The sequence below is a fragment of the Coregonus lavaretus genome (assembly GCF_964263955.1).
Source record: "Coregonus lavaretus genome assembly, chromosome: 4".
Classification (NCBI taxonomy): domain Eukaryota; kingdom Metazoa; phylum Chordata; class Actinopteri; order Salmoniformes; family Salmonidae; genus Coregonus; species Coregonus lavaretus.
In genome coordinates, this window is record NC_139991.1 from 30,112,107 (window position 1) to 30,126,888 (window position 14,782).

Below are 14,782 nucleotides of genomic sequence, written 5' to 3' on the forward strand. Positions count from 1 at the left end.
GTAGTTCTGGGCTGATCCCTCACCTTCCTCATGATCATTGATGCCCTACGAGGTGAGATCTTGCATGGAGCCCCAGACCGAGGGTGATTGACCGTCATCTTGAACTTCTTCCATTTTCTAATAATTGCGCCAACAGTTGTTGCCTTCTCACCAAGCTGCTTGCCTATAGTTCTGTAGCCCATCCCAGCCTTGTGCAGGTCTACAATTTTATCCCTGATGTCCTTACACAGCTCTCTGGTCTTGGCCATTGTGGAGAGGTTGGAGTCTGTTTGATTGAGTGTGTGGACAGGTGTCTTTTATACAGGTAACAAGTTCAAACAGGTGCAGTTAATACAGGTAATGAGTGGAGAACAGGAGGGCTTCTTAAAAACAAACTAACAGGTCTGTGAGAGACTAAATTATTACTGGTTGGTAGGTGATCAAATACTCATGTCATGCAATAAAATGCAAATTAATTACTTAAAAATCATACAATGTGATTTTCTGGATTTTTGTTTTAGATTCCGTCTCTCACAGTTGAAGTGTACCTATGATAAAAATTACAGACCTCTACATGCTTTGTAAGTAGGAAAACCTGCAAAATCGGCAGTGTATCAAATACTTGTTCTCCCCACTGTATATACTGTATATAACGTTTTTTCTTGTAAAGCCTTTATTTCAGCAAAGACTAAAAACAGTCGCATGCAATTCGTGAATGCAATTTCCAAAATGGAACGGTGTATTTATGGTATAAGCTAATTATTCAAGGCTCGCATTCTTTTATTTTAAAACTAAAATGCTTGATTGCATTTCAAATCATGAATGACTCGTATGCTGTGTGATGACATGAACGAATGAATGATTGATTGATACAGTAGCCTATATAAGTATTGAAATATAGGCCTAAGTAAGTTACGGTATTGATTAAACAGGATGCACTCTTAGGCCTACGGCTAGATGGTGGTTATACAAGGCTGCTATACTAAGCCTACTAATGATAATGACATGACTTATTATAATGATGATCATAATAATAATAGTAATAATAACAATAAGAAGGAGATTATTATTATCATTATAATTTTTCCTACAATTTGGAACAGTGTAAACAACACTAAATAAATTATAAATAATACCAGAGAGGCTGTTCTAACGGGAAAAAAAAGTGTAAAGCCTTTATTACAGCAAAGCAAAGATTAAAAACAGCCGAATTTGTGAAATTGTTTACTTGACATGTCGTTGCGTGAGGCTTGGTGCTCACGGAATCAGTAGGCTATTAAACAAACACTCAAAGAGGCAACAGAAGCAGGATCTGTCTTATTTCTGGAGATACATTGATGATTTATAAAGCCAGGCACATTGAACAGTTTCCTCTCTCTTCACTTTTCTTAGACAATAAGGCTGTTTTCTCATCTTCTCATTCTGCTGCTGCCTCTGCGCCATTGTTCTCAACACCAATATGCTGGTTAACTTTTCTATTATGCACATAGCAACATGGTCTAGGGAAAAGGCACCAAATCAACAGCGCACTGATGTGTTTCAGAACTGTGGACAGCGACCGCTATCTAACAAGGGAGAAAGCGCATTTGTTATAAAATAATATAATTTTTTATTCGTGTTGCACCATTGTTCTTATTTAATATAATCATATACAATTTCAGTAGCACATCTTACACTGTGCCATCCACACGGCCTCCACAATGGATCAGTCCACTCAGACTGGTGCGAATCAAACAGGTGTCTTGTACACCATTGTATGTATATATATATATATATTTTTTTGCTACTGCTCGACTAAATAAATCTCGGTCGACCAACAGCCTATCGACCAAACAATCAACTAGTCGACTAAATGGGGTCAGCCCTACCTCTATGTCACTCTCCATACAATGACTTAACTCAATCAGCATGGAAGAGGGACACAGTAGGAGAAAGGAAAGAGAACATGGTTGAAAGAGAGAGACAGACAGAGAGACAGAGACAGAGAGAGAGACAGAGAGCGAGAGAGAGAGAGGAGAGGAAAGGAGAGAGACAGAGAGAGAAAGTGAGAGAGACAGAGAGAGCGAGAGAGCGCGAAAGAGAGAGAGAGATTGCGAAAGTGTCTCAGCCTCGACTTTTTCCTTGAGAATGGTCATTGTCATGGCTACCTCTTTCCAGCAGCACCCAGCGTTCCCAGTTGAGCATTGAACAAAAAGCACGGGGCAGGAAGGAACAGAGAGAGAAGGGGGGGGGGGGGGTGAGAGAGTGTGAGAGGAGAAGAGAGAAAGAGACAGATGGAGATCGAGATAGAAATAGCGAGAGAAAGAGATGAAGATAAAGAGAAAAGTGAGAAAAGAGAAAAGAGGAAAGAGGAAGTGAAAGAGAGGTGCAGTGTCTGTCGCTCTGTGTGTGTGCAGGCAGCAGCCATGCTAAGTGTACTGTAAGCTAAGTGCAGTAGCTAAGTGTTGTTAAAGAGAGTCTTCATAGATTGCAGGGGGTAATTACTAGAAACGCTACACTGACTTTGTTGGGGAAACAAACTCTCATCCTTTAACACTTTCACAATCTAACACACTCCTCCCACCGGCCTCCGCCCAGTACCCTGCCCTGAACCTTAGTCACTGTTACTAGCCGGCTACCACCCGGTACTCTACCCTGCACCTTAGAGACTGCTGCCCTATGTACATAGTCATTGAACACTGGTCACTTTAATAATGTTTACATCCTGTTTTACCCACTTCATATGTATATCATCCTATATAACTGCTGCCGTAAACACCTTTTCTATTCATATACTGTCCATACTGTCTATATACACCATTATATATATACAGTACCAGTCAAAGGTTTGGACACACCTACTCATTCAAGGGTTTTTCTTTATTTTTACTATTTTCTACATTGTAGAATAATAGTGAAGACATCAAAACTATGAAATAACACATATGGAATCAGGTAGTAACCAAAAAAGTGTTAAAAAAATCAAAATGTATTTTATATTTGAGATTCTTCAAATAGCCACCCTTTGCGTTGATGACAGCTTTGCACACTCTTGGCATTCTCTCAATCAGCTTCATGAGGTAGTCACCTGGAATGCATTTCAAATAACAGGTGTGCCTTCTTAAAAGTTAATTTGTGGAATTTCTTTCCTTCTTAATGCGTTTGAGCCAATCAGTTGTGTTGTGACAAGGTAGGGGTGGTATACAGAGGATAGCCCTATTTGGTAAAAGACCAAGTCCATATTATGGCAAGAACAGCTCAAATAAGCAAAGAGAAATGACAGTCCATCATTACTTTAAGACATGAAGGTCAGTCAATACGGAACATTTCAAGAACTTTCGCAAAAACCATTAAGCGCTATGATGAAACTGGATCTCATGAGGACCGCCACAGGAAAGGAAGACCCAGAGTTACCTCTGCTGCAGAGGATAAGTTAATTAGAGTTACCAGACTCAGAAATTGGCAATAAACTGCACCTCAGATTGCAGCCCAAATAAATGCTTCACAGAGTTCAAGTAACAGACACATCTCAACATCAACTGTTCAGAGGAGACTGCGTGAATCAGGCCTTCATGGTTGAATTGCTGCAAGAAAATCACTACTAAAGGACACCAATAATAAGAAGAGACTTGCTTGGGCCAAAAAACAATGGAAATCTGTCATTTGGTCTGATGATTCCACATTTTAGATTTTTGGTTCCAACCGCTGTGTCTTTGTAAGACGCAGAGTAGGTGAACGGATGATCTCCGCATGTGTGGTTCCCACCGTGAAGCATGGAGGAGGAGGTGTGATGGTGCTTTGCTGGTGACACTGTCTGTGATATATTTAGAATTCAAGGCACACTTAACCAGCATGGCTACCACAGCATTCTGCAGCAATACGCCATCCCATCTGGTTTGGGCTTAGTGGGACTATCATTTGTTACAAAACAGGACAATGACCCAAAACACACCTCCAGGCTGTGTAAGGGCTATTTGACCAAGAGGGAGATTGATGGAGTGCTGCATCAGATGACCTGGCCTCCACAATCACCCAACCTCAACCCAATTGAGATGGTTTGAGTTGGGATGAGTTGGACCGCAGAGTGAAGGAAAAGCAGCCAACAAGTGCTCAGCATATGTTGGAACTCCTTCAAGACTGTTGGAAAAGCATTCCAGGTGTCATTTGATTTGATTTGATTCCTACTGCCATTATCCACTGACTGAAGCACCAACATCACACAGCGCTGGGGTTGAGCAACACACACACACACAAATATGTGGGCGCGTACGTACACACACACAAACACAGACACACACACACACGCATACACACACAGAGAGACAGTGTAAAGCCTAGTTTAGATCTGATGCGAGGCGAGGAGGAGAGGGTTGTTGTTTACATGCATTCCGTACACTCCGACCTCTCAGCACAGGGCAGGTCTAGTCACATAGACTGTCTGAGAAAGGCACAAGCCAAAACATTTGTGTGTATTGGACATTTTGCTTCCCATAGACCGAGGAAGATATTCTCCTCTTCATTCTCAGGTGAAAATGTTTGTGTTAGTGTCATATAAGTCGTGTCATATTAATGTCCTCTCCTCTACAAACACTTTCCAATTATCTGCTGCCTGCAACTGTATTGACTAGAAAAACTATCCGTGGGGACTGGAGAGGTATACAAATGGAAACTGACTGGGAGACAAAACAACGCATAGCAGAGATACTGCTGTAATGAAAATAAAATAATCTACTGTACTGGGCTGGTCTTACAGGCGAAAACAGAGACACAGAAAGTGCAGGAAGACAAGCTTTGACAATCGTTTTATAGAGTAATATTAACATGTAAAATACAGCAGTAATATGCATCCGAGCTGCCATACTACAGAACACATGGTGTAGTGTTCGGCTCAATAAACCCAATATACACAGTGTATATTGTGTATATCCACCTAACAATCTGGGTCTAGAGAGCTGCTGTGGGGAAGTCTGCACTACTACAATAGCCCAGCTGGGAGGTGACCAATGGACCAACGTACAGAACACATATGGCAAAGCAGTAAAAGCAGCCAACCAACGCACGGAGGGACATCCGATCCAACGAGAAAAAGACAACAGAGGAGTGTTACAGGTAGGTAATAGACCTAGGCTTCATTCTTCAACTGACTTATGAATATTTTAGATTGAGTCGGTGGAAAACTGTGACAAAGCAAGTGTGATGATCCGAGTCTGAGATGAGGCTAGTGATTGTGTGATTGTGCTTTTAAGGAAATACATTGACATCCACACACACAGGACATGTTAGATATTAGGCACTGTGCCTGTGAAAGTGAAAAAAATTTTTTATTTATTTTTTTAGTTTGGTGAACTTTTGTAAACAAGCACCTTCTCTTACTCTTCGTCTAGTCAAACAAACGGCCATATAGGGATATTATGGAGATGTAAGAGAGAGCTGAGCTCTGTTGTTTGTTTCAGTCCATGAATATCTGAATAATATCAACATGATCATACTCAAACAGCACAGCAAGGCCTCAAACAACAGGGCCTCTCTCTGTCTCCTCTCCTGAGAGTAAAGCAAGGTGAGAATGTAGCTCAGCTCCCATCTTCATCCTGCCAACAACCTGCCATGTTGCTGCTACCTGGAGAGGGAGAGACTGACGGAGAGATACAGAAACAACCCAGCCCTAACGCTTTGCATGATGCAAAAGTCATTGCTTTCTCAAGGACACTGCGGCGAAAGAGAGGGAAAGAGGGAGGAGGGAGAGAGAGAGAGATGGGGGGAGGGGGAGAGAGAGAGTCAGACAGAGCGAGAGAGAGAGAGAGAGAGAGAGAGAGAGAGAGAGAGAGAGAGAGAGAGAGAGAGAGAGAGAGAGAGAGAAAGAGAGAGAAAGAAAGCGAGAGACAGAGACAGAGAGAGACAGAGCAAGAGAGAGAGAGAGAGAGAGAGAGAGAGAGAGAGAGAGAGAGAGAGAGAGAGAGAGAGAGAGAGAGAGAGAGAGAGAGAGAGAGAGAGAGAGAGAGAGAGAGAGAATGGACAACAACACAATTAGACCCAACCAAATCATGAGAAAACAAAAAGAGAATTACTTGACACATTGGAAAGGATTAACAAAAAAAACAGAGCAAACTAGAATGCTCTTTGGCCCTAAACATTTAGTACACAGTGGCAGAATACCTGACCACTGTGACTAACCCAAACTTAAGGAAAGCTTTGACTATGTACAGACTCAGTGAGCATAGCCTTGCTATTGAGAAAGGCCGCCGTAGGCAGACCTGGCTCTCAAGAGAAGACAGGTTATGTGCACACTGCCCACAAAATGTGGTGGAAACTGAGCTGCACTTCCTAACCTCCTACCAAATGTATGACCATATTAGAGACACATACTTCCCTCAGATTACACAGATCCACAAAGAATTCTAAAACAAACCCAATTTTGATAAACACCCTTATCTACTGGTTGAAATACCACAGTGTGCCATCACAGCAGCAAGATTTGTGACATGTTGCCACAAGAAAAGGGCAACCAGTTAACAACAAACACCATTGTAAATACAACCCATATTTATGTTGATTTATTTTCCCATTTGCACATTGTTACAACACTGTATTTGAAATGTCTTTATTCTTTTTATTGTTTATTTCACTTTTGTTTACCATCTACTTCACTTGCTTTGGCAATGTTAACATACGTTTCCCATGCCAATAAAACCCTTAAATTGATTTGAAATTTAATTGAATTGAGAGAGAGAGAGAGAGAGAGAGAGAGAGAGAGAGAGAGAGAGACGACAGACAGAGAGAGAAAGAGACAGCGAGAGAGAGAGAGAGAGAGAGAGAGAGACGTCAGACGACAGAGACAGTGATAGAGAGAGAGAGAGACAGTGAGAGAGAGAAAGCGAGCGAGAGAGAGAGAGAGAGAGAGAGAGAGAGAGATTGAGAGACAACAGACAGACAGACAGACAGACAGACAGACAGACACAGACAGACAAATGGCTCAGGGAAACGAGGGGAAACATGAAAGCAGAGCTGAAACCTGAAACAGCAGCAAGCTGCAAGCAAAGCAACTTAATGACAAGAGAACTAATGGGGGAGAAAAGACTGGGGAATGATGTGGTGGTAAACGAGGGTGGGCAAACTTTCAGCTATTCCCAAAACACCATGGGCAACCAATTAGTCACACACAGATCTCTCATACATACACACACACACACACACACACCACACCACCACACACACACCAGCAAAACCCAACCAGCGCTGGACCATTGCACTATTGTGTAACATTTATCAAACCCGCGGAAGATCTGACATTTAAAGGTAATTTCCGATTGAGCTGACATTTTCGGAGTTTACCGTGAATGTGGTCTCCGCGAACACAGGAGCATTGCCTTTAAAATGTGCATAGCTGACAAAACACGATGGGATTGAATCTGGCCCTACGTCTGTGGCTGACACAGTGGCTAGAGAAAAGCCACCCGGGGGCCACAGAGCACACACCAAGGAGCGTGAATCCAGCCAGCCAACTTCGCGGGAGGGAGCCAAACATCAGGTCAGACAGTCAGACACAGACCAACCAACCCAGCAGGCCAGCACACCGCAGTCGCCATGGCACCACACCGTTGTTTACATTATCCTGCCGGTTTAGAAAGCACTGCTCTGTGTCCTGGCGTATAACTCACACACAGTGTTGAGATGAGAACCCTGGCTGCCACATCAACACTGCTGCCACATCTGCAACACATCAGGGCATGCAGAGAGACAAAGACAGCTAGCTAGACAAAGCCTGGTCTATTGTCTGTTTCAGAGGGGTGGGGGTTCAATGCGGAAGACACATTTCGGTTTATTCAGTTGCCTAACTGTAATCGTTTCCCCAAAACTGCACTGCAAGCTTCAACTTCCTCAAAAGCACTAGGGGAAACACTGAGACTGCCTTTTGAGAGGGTGATGGGTCAGGTTGTAGGTTGACACATGTCAAGTTGTAGTGCAGACAGATCCCAAAGAAATCCCATACTGTTTTGTTATTACAGCATAACACTTAGTTACGCACTCTTACCGCACCGGATGTTCTAGAGCGGTTTTCCAACATGTATTTGGCTCCTGTACAAGCCACAAACATCCAGCAGACACACTCAGAGCACACAAAGCCTGGGCCTCTGACTGACTGGCACATTTTACATTACATTTACATTTTAGTCATTTAGCAGACGCTCTTATCCAGAGCGACTTACAGGAGCAATTAGGGTTAAGTGCCTTGCTCAAGGGCACAACGACAGATTTTTCACCTAGTCGGCTCAGGGATTAGAACCAGCGACCTTTCGGTTACTGGCACAACGCTCTTAACCACTAAGCTACCTGCCGCCCCCAGCCCTTGGAAAACACTAACGACGGAGAACAAACCAAATTTGTTCCTGACAAACATCAACATGTCACAGACAGGTGTATCATTTCATATTGCGACTGCATCCTCATTGTGGAAAAACACACAGTTGTGTTATAACAAAAGAGCAGAGGAGTGTTTACTAGTTATGAAAGTGTTCACATGCGTTTTCTGTTATGTTATGGCTAAAGTGGAAATCTAATTTCCTTGTGGAGCTTAATCAAATAGGCTATAGGCCTAATCTAATCTAATCTAGCTAACCTAATATGATAAATTAAGGAACACACACACACACGTTTTATCCACTCAAGTGTTTGTGTGTGACTTGAGTCTGAGTGTCCGGTGGGGTTAGAGAGGCCAGCGGGCCTTGCTGCTGAGTCAGAGGGTGAACATGAGAGCTCACACACACACACACACTCAGACGCACACACACTCTGACGCACACACACACTCTGACACAACAACGCAGGGGCGCTGCTCATTTTCTGGTTGACTGAGCAGCTCTGTACATAGGGAGCAACACGGTGCTCGGGGCTGGTGCTCGGCCTCCCAGCCCCGAGCACTATCCACCTCACTGAGGGGACTCCCTCCCTGACAGTCTCCCTCCCTGTATCACTGTCTGCCTTATTTGGTACAACACAGCCTGTGAGGAATAGTTTCATATACCATTGGGCCTCCTGTAGCTCAGTTGGTAGAGCATGGCGCTTGCAACGCCAGGGTTGTGGGTTCGATTCCCACGGGGGGCCAGTATGAAAAATGTATGAACTCACTAACTGTAAGTCGCTCTGGATAAGAGCGTCTGCTAAATGACAAAAAAATAAATAAATCTATATATATATATCTATATATATATACACGCTGCAGTTTCACTGGCTTATTAAATTATTACATTAGAATTACAAGAATGCCAATTTCCATTAGAAATAACACAAGGACATTCACTCCATGTCTATACTGTCAATGTACACAGAGCCTTTTCAAGTCCTAAGGACAGTGGGTATTATCTGGCACAGTGTTGCTGCCCAATGGAGTTATCCAGTGCAGTGTGCTACTAGCCTAGATGCATTAGCCAGGGCAGCATGGTGCATGGTGACCCATTCTGAGATCCTTACCTTGTGCAGTACTGTCCTCTTGTCCGTCTGCAGCCCAGTGTTACGGTCTCAGGAAGGGTGGGGAATCTCTACCTGGCAACACAAAGAAAGAGGTCAAAGATCAGTCATCAACACCTCCATCTGTGTTACATACACTACTACACATTATATTCATATAATAATAAGTAATATATTAATTAATCACATTAATACAGCCTATTCCAGGCAATATTCAAAATGACTAATGTATGTAATTTAGTTGATAGAGAACTCTCTCTTTCACCCCCCACGGCCTAAACTGAACTGTGAAAAACATCACAGTTGTAGGCTGGCTTTCTGATACACCACTCCCTAATTCTCTCTCTCTCTCTCTCTCTCTCTCTCTCTCTCTGTGTGGTGTGGTGTGGTGTGGTGTGGTGTGGTGTGGTGTGGTGTGGTGTGTACAGCTGCACCAGCACAAGAGGAGAGCAGATCGGAGCAGAGCCTGAGGGCAGGCATGCTAGGCAGGCAGCTCTGTAATCGCTCTCGTCTGTGAGCTCCACTACTGAGTGATTACAGGTGTCTCTAACAGAGCAACAAACACACACACACAGCCAGCGGCTCCATTCACTGGAGTTGCAGTGCGATGGAGAGACAACAACCACTTACTCCAGACCCTCCAGCAGGTCTTCAGACAAACTGATACAAACACTAAGCAAATAGTTTCCAATGGTCAATCATTCTCAATAGCCAGTGTGAGCACATAGAGTCCAGACCGAGGGATGAGGGAGCCCAACCTTAGCCCTTTTCTGCAGTCCTAATCCTTCTCATCTAAGTCCCCTGAAGTCCAGCATGAGAGGGGCTCACACATCTCCACATCTCCAGTGTGTTACTGACAGCCACACTGAGGTTTTAGTAGGATCTCGATCTGAGCTGTTGCTCTCCCTCGCCCTCTCCTCCTCTCTTTTTCCTCCACTCTCCTTTACCCCACCACCACAAATCCTCTCCTCTCCCTCCCTCCAACTCTCCTTTCTCCTCTCCACTCCACTCCTCTCCTCTCCTGTCATTCAGCCTGCCTGTACGGGAGTCTGGAGATTGTTTGATGATAAATACGGCAGTGAAAATTGTTTTCTCACCCAGAGACAGTCAGTGACACCACCAGCGCATCTCTAATCTCTACGATGGAGGAAAAATTAATTTACATCTCTGTGACTGCTGCATTTATGAGCCACCAGCATCTTCTATCCTTGGAAAGGGTAAGTAAGGGGCGGTGTGATGAAAAGAGAGAGAGAGAGGAGAGACAAATGGAGAGAGAGAGAGAGAGAGCGAGAGAGAGAGAGAGAGAGAGAGAGAGAGAGAGAGAGAGAGAGAGAGAGAGAGAGAGAGAGAGAGAGAGAGAGAGAGAGAGAGAGAAGCAGTGACAGAAACAAAGGAGGAAGACTGAAGGCCTGAGCTGCCTGACTGGGATGTGTGCATATTAAAGTAGAACACATAGGAGCCTGGTGGAAACATTGTCAGACACAAGCAACTTTGCTTGATTTTACTACAATAGCAACACAGTCAGGATCGCTCCAAACTGCTTCCACCGGTTTTTACAAGGGAACTGAGCAATGAGAGGTTTATGAATTAGTAAAAGATTGACAAGTCTTCTGACTGGCTGCTGCAGCATAAAGGGAACATGAGCTTTCTGTGTGTGCAGTGCATGAACTGTCTAAATGGCTCAAACACGAATAGCTCTGGTTGCCTACAGAATGTATATCAACATAACTAGATCATATTAACACCACAGTAGGGCTGGCACAATTACCGTATACCTGTGTAACTGACGGTTATGGATGAAGACCGTCATGAAAATGATTGTTTGCTTGTTTATAGGGTTGGGGGGGGGGGGGGCGAACAGCTGGCTGAAGACAGGACGGCTGGGCAGTTGTGTCTGTTTCTGCGGTAACATGGAAGAAACTTTGTTACCGCAGTCTTTGATGTTAACTGATGTGGCTCATGCAATGGAATGTATTTTTTGTAATGTCAGTTGAGTTGAATCAACAAATCACAGCACATATTGATGTGTACACTTCCTGCTTTTACTTCCTGCTTTTACTTCCTGATTTGCTCCTATGGGTACTCTTCCAATGGCCGCCAGTCCACCCACTATGCCATCATTGACTTGAATGGGGACGACCGTTCTAATAATTATATTTCTATGCCAGCACATGCGGAGGAGAGGAGATTATTTTTAAACATGTGCTATTTGAATGGTTATTACAGAGAATGCAGTCATTTGGCTGGCCAATTACCGTCATCCACCATTCCATGACGTCACAGCCCTACCACACAGCTGATTCACCAATTAAGATTTCTCTGATGATTAGAATGTGTTCCATTCCTCAACTGCACAGAGGGAGATCTTATAATCTCAGAATGCTGACTTGGTGTGGGGCCATAGAAATATAATTCCTAGAAGGGAAATTCCCATTCAAGTCAATGTTCCATGATGAGTGGACCGGCAGCTATGTTGAGTGTACTCCTAGGCTATTTCTATACTAGTGTAGGCTAGCTGGGCTACTTGTTAGATGATTAAAGGGACTTTAAAGTGTTCTTTGCTCTATCAGCTAAAAAGGCTCCTAGAGCTGTGTGTGCATTGATCAGGCTCCAGCAGCACTCTCATTAAAAACTGTAGCTAGGCTAATTGTGACTAGATCAATGGGCTGAAGAAACCTTGATTACACTGTAAAGCAAGGAGAATAAAATAAATAAATAGATTCTGGTCTTGTATTGCACTGTGACCCTCATTTAAGGACATGTGTGGGTAAAGAAATATATATAATACTATGGAAAAGATCTTGACAAAAATATGTTGACAAACCAGGTAGCTAATCTAGACTACCACATAATAATAAATAATAATATGCCATTTAGCAGACGCTTTTATCCAAAGCGACTTACAGTCATATGTGCATAAATGTTTACGTATGGGTGGTCCCGGGGATCGAACCCACTACCCTGGCGTTACAAGCGCCATGCTCTACCAATTGATCTATAAATGACCACATAATAAACAGGTTTACAGCAGGGTTGTGTTCAATTCAGAATTCCATTCTTACATTTTAATTGAACTTGAAGTAGTAAACAGGATACAGAATTGCAACTAGAATTTGAATGAATGGAAAAATAATTGTATTCAGTAAAATTATATGAAATTCAAATGCCTCTTCTATTCTATATTAGGTGTAGTCTAAAAATACACTCAATGGCCAGTTTCTTAGGTCCACCAGCCGTTCAAGAAGATGGTACGCTCCTACAGACAGTGAGTCACGTGGCCGTGGTTAGCTATATAAAGCAGGCAGACAGGCATCGAGGCATCCAGTTACTATTCGAATGAACGTTAGAATTGGCAAAACGAGTTACCTAAGCAACTTTGAGCGTGGTATGATCGTCGGTGCCAGGCACGCCGGTTCCAGTATCTCAGAAATGTCTGGCCTCCTGGGCTTTTCACGAGTCTAGGGTTTACCTAAGAATTTGTTGATGAGAGGTCGAAGGAAAATGGCAAGAATCGTGCAAGCTAACAGGCGGGCCACAAACAGGCAAATAACGGCGCAGTACAACAGTGGTGTGCAGAACGGCATCTCGGAACGCACAACTCGTCGGTCCTCGTCACGGATGGGCTATTGCAGCAGACGACCACACCGGGTTCCACTCCTATCAGCTAAAAACAAAAAGCGGCTCCAGTGGGCACGCGATCACCAATTAAAGAGTGTTCTACCATGCTTGACCAGAGCCTGAAAAATAGTAGTGCACTATATACTATATAGGGAATAGGGTGCCATTTGGGACGCTCCCCATACCACAACCATCACAAAGCTATAACACCCTCCTGTACTTTCCTGTAAAACAGGAAATGTGACATTGTTTTCATACTAAGAAGTGAGGTATCAGGGTGTGACGTGCTTAAGTTAGGCCTATGCCAGGATGAAGCCGACCAATAACTCGATCAATGCAAAGACTTGTCCCTAGATAAAGTAAGGCAAAAATAAACCACATTTTGAATTGATGCATCAACTGAACCCAAATTATTTCCGGCAGGGTAGAAAAGAGAGAAATGCTGTGTGTGCAGAATAACCACACATTCTGCCGTCTCTAGCTCGACAGACAATTTGATTGAGCCATTCAACTCCACTGAAGCATCTCATGTAACCCAGCCCTAGATTGATCTGGTAAATCGTTTTTCACACCAGTCTGACACATCATCACTTGTAGAGAATAACTAAAAAAATTGACAGACGCACAATTCAACTGTATTCAATACATGTAGACTGCTATTCTATATTACACTAATGGGAAAACTGTTAATTTTGAGATCCACCGGCGTATTCATGACACCAGTTAACCTCTCACAGATATGGATTCTATGTAACATACCCCTATAGGCTAACCTATAGGCCTAACACAAGACAAGACGAGGGAAAGCAGGCTGCTGATTGATTATATCATGACCTCCGACCTCTGACTCACAAGGAGTCTGAAAACAACAACCAGTGATGGTGAATGACATGAAAATCTGTTAAGAGAGACTGGTGTATTCAATAAGAACCAAGGGACACTACAACAGGTATTTAAAAACTGATTCAGATCATTTGTTAGGCTACACTTGAAAGATTTGGGAATCAATCAAGAACAAATCCATACATGTTGAGAGAAAGGACTGGGCCCTAACACTGCGAAACTAAATGGTTTTACCATTTCGGTTCACTGGCACCCAGCAGGCCTACCATATCAAAACCATGGTTCAGAAAGCCTTAGGTGGTTTAATACAATACACCACTGCAGCTCCATAAGCAGCAAAACAATAATGAATTGCACTTTAATGCAACCCACGCAAAGTGACATCATACAGAAGCCACAGTGGAGCAATGTATGTCTTTTTTTCTTCTTTTTTGGGGGGGTAGATCAGCTTAATATTGCAGATAGATTGTAACTTCCATCAATGTAATTGTCTGCATCACTTCCAATCCCCCATGTATATATATATATATATATATATATATATATATATATATATACACACATACATATACACACATACATACATATCCCCTTTATATATATATTCCCCTTTATTACTTTCCAACCCTGCCACCCTTTCCCCACTTGGACAGTGGCGGTTTTACACGGAGGCCGGGGGAGGCCCGTGCCTCCCTGGAAATTTCCCTGGCCACCCCTGTGGCCCCCCCGTGCTGACCAAATAAAAAATTATGAATTTATAACTATTTTACACGCGAGCGCCAAAAGCGGAACTAATGCAACGCTCTACACGGCAACGTTCTACACGGGTAAATTAGAGTGGCGCACCCGAAGGTCGAAGGTAAGCAAAACGATTTAATATCATAAGTGACTTGTTGTTCTT

The 14,782-nt window shown here is 43.3% G+C and overlaps 1 protein-coding gene across 1 annotated transcript in view; it reads right to left on the reverse strand.

Annotated features, from left to right (window-relative positions):
- strbp (spermatid perinuclear RNA binding protein) overlaps positions 1-14,782 on the reverse strand; it is a 111,815-nt gene that overhangs the window by 69,351 nt on the left and 27,682 nt on the right. The window contains exon 2 of the mRNA XM_084160923.1: positions 9,424-9,495. The gene's annotated coding sequence lies outside the window, so the exon portion shown is untranslated. The remainder of the gene's footprint in view (positions 1-9,423; positions 9,496-14,782) is intronic.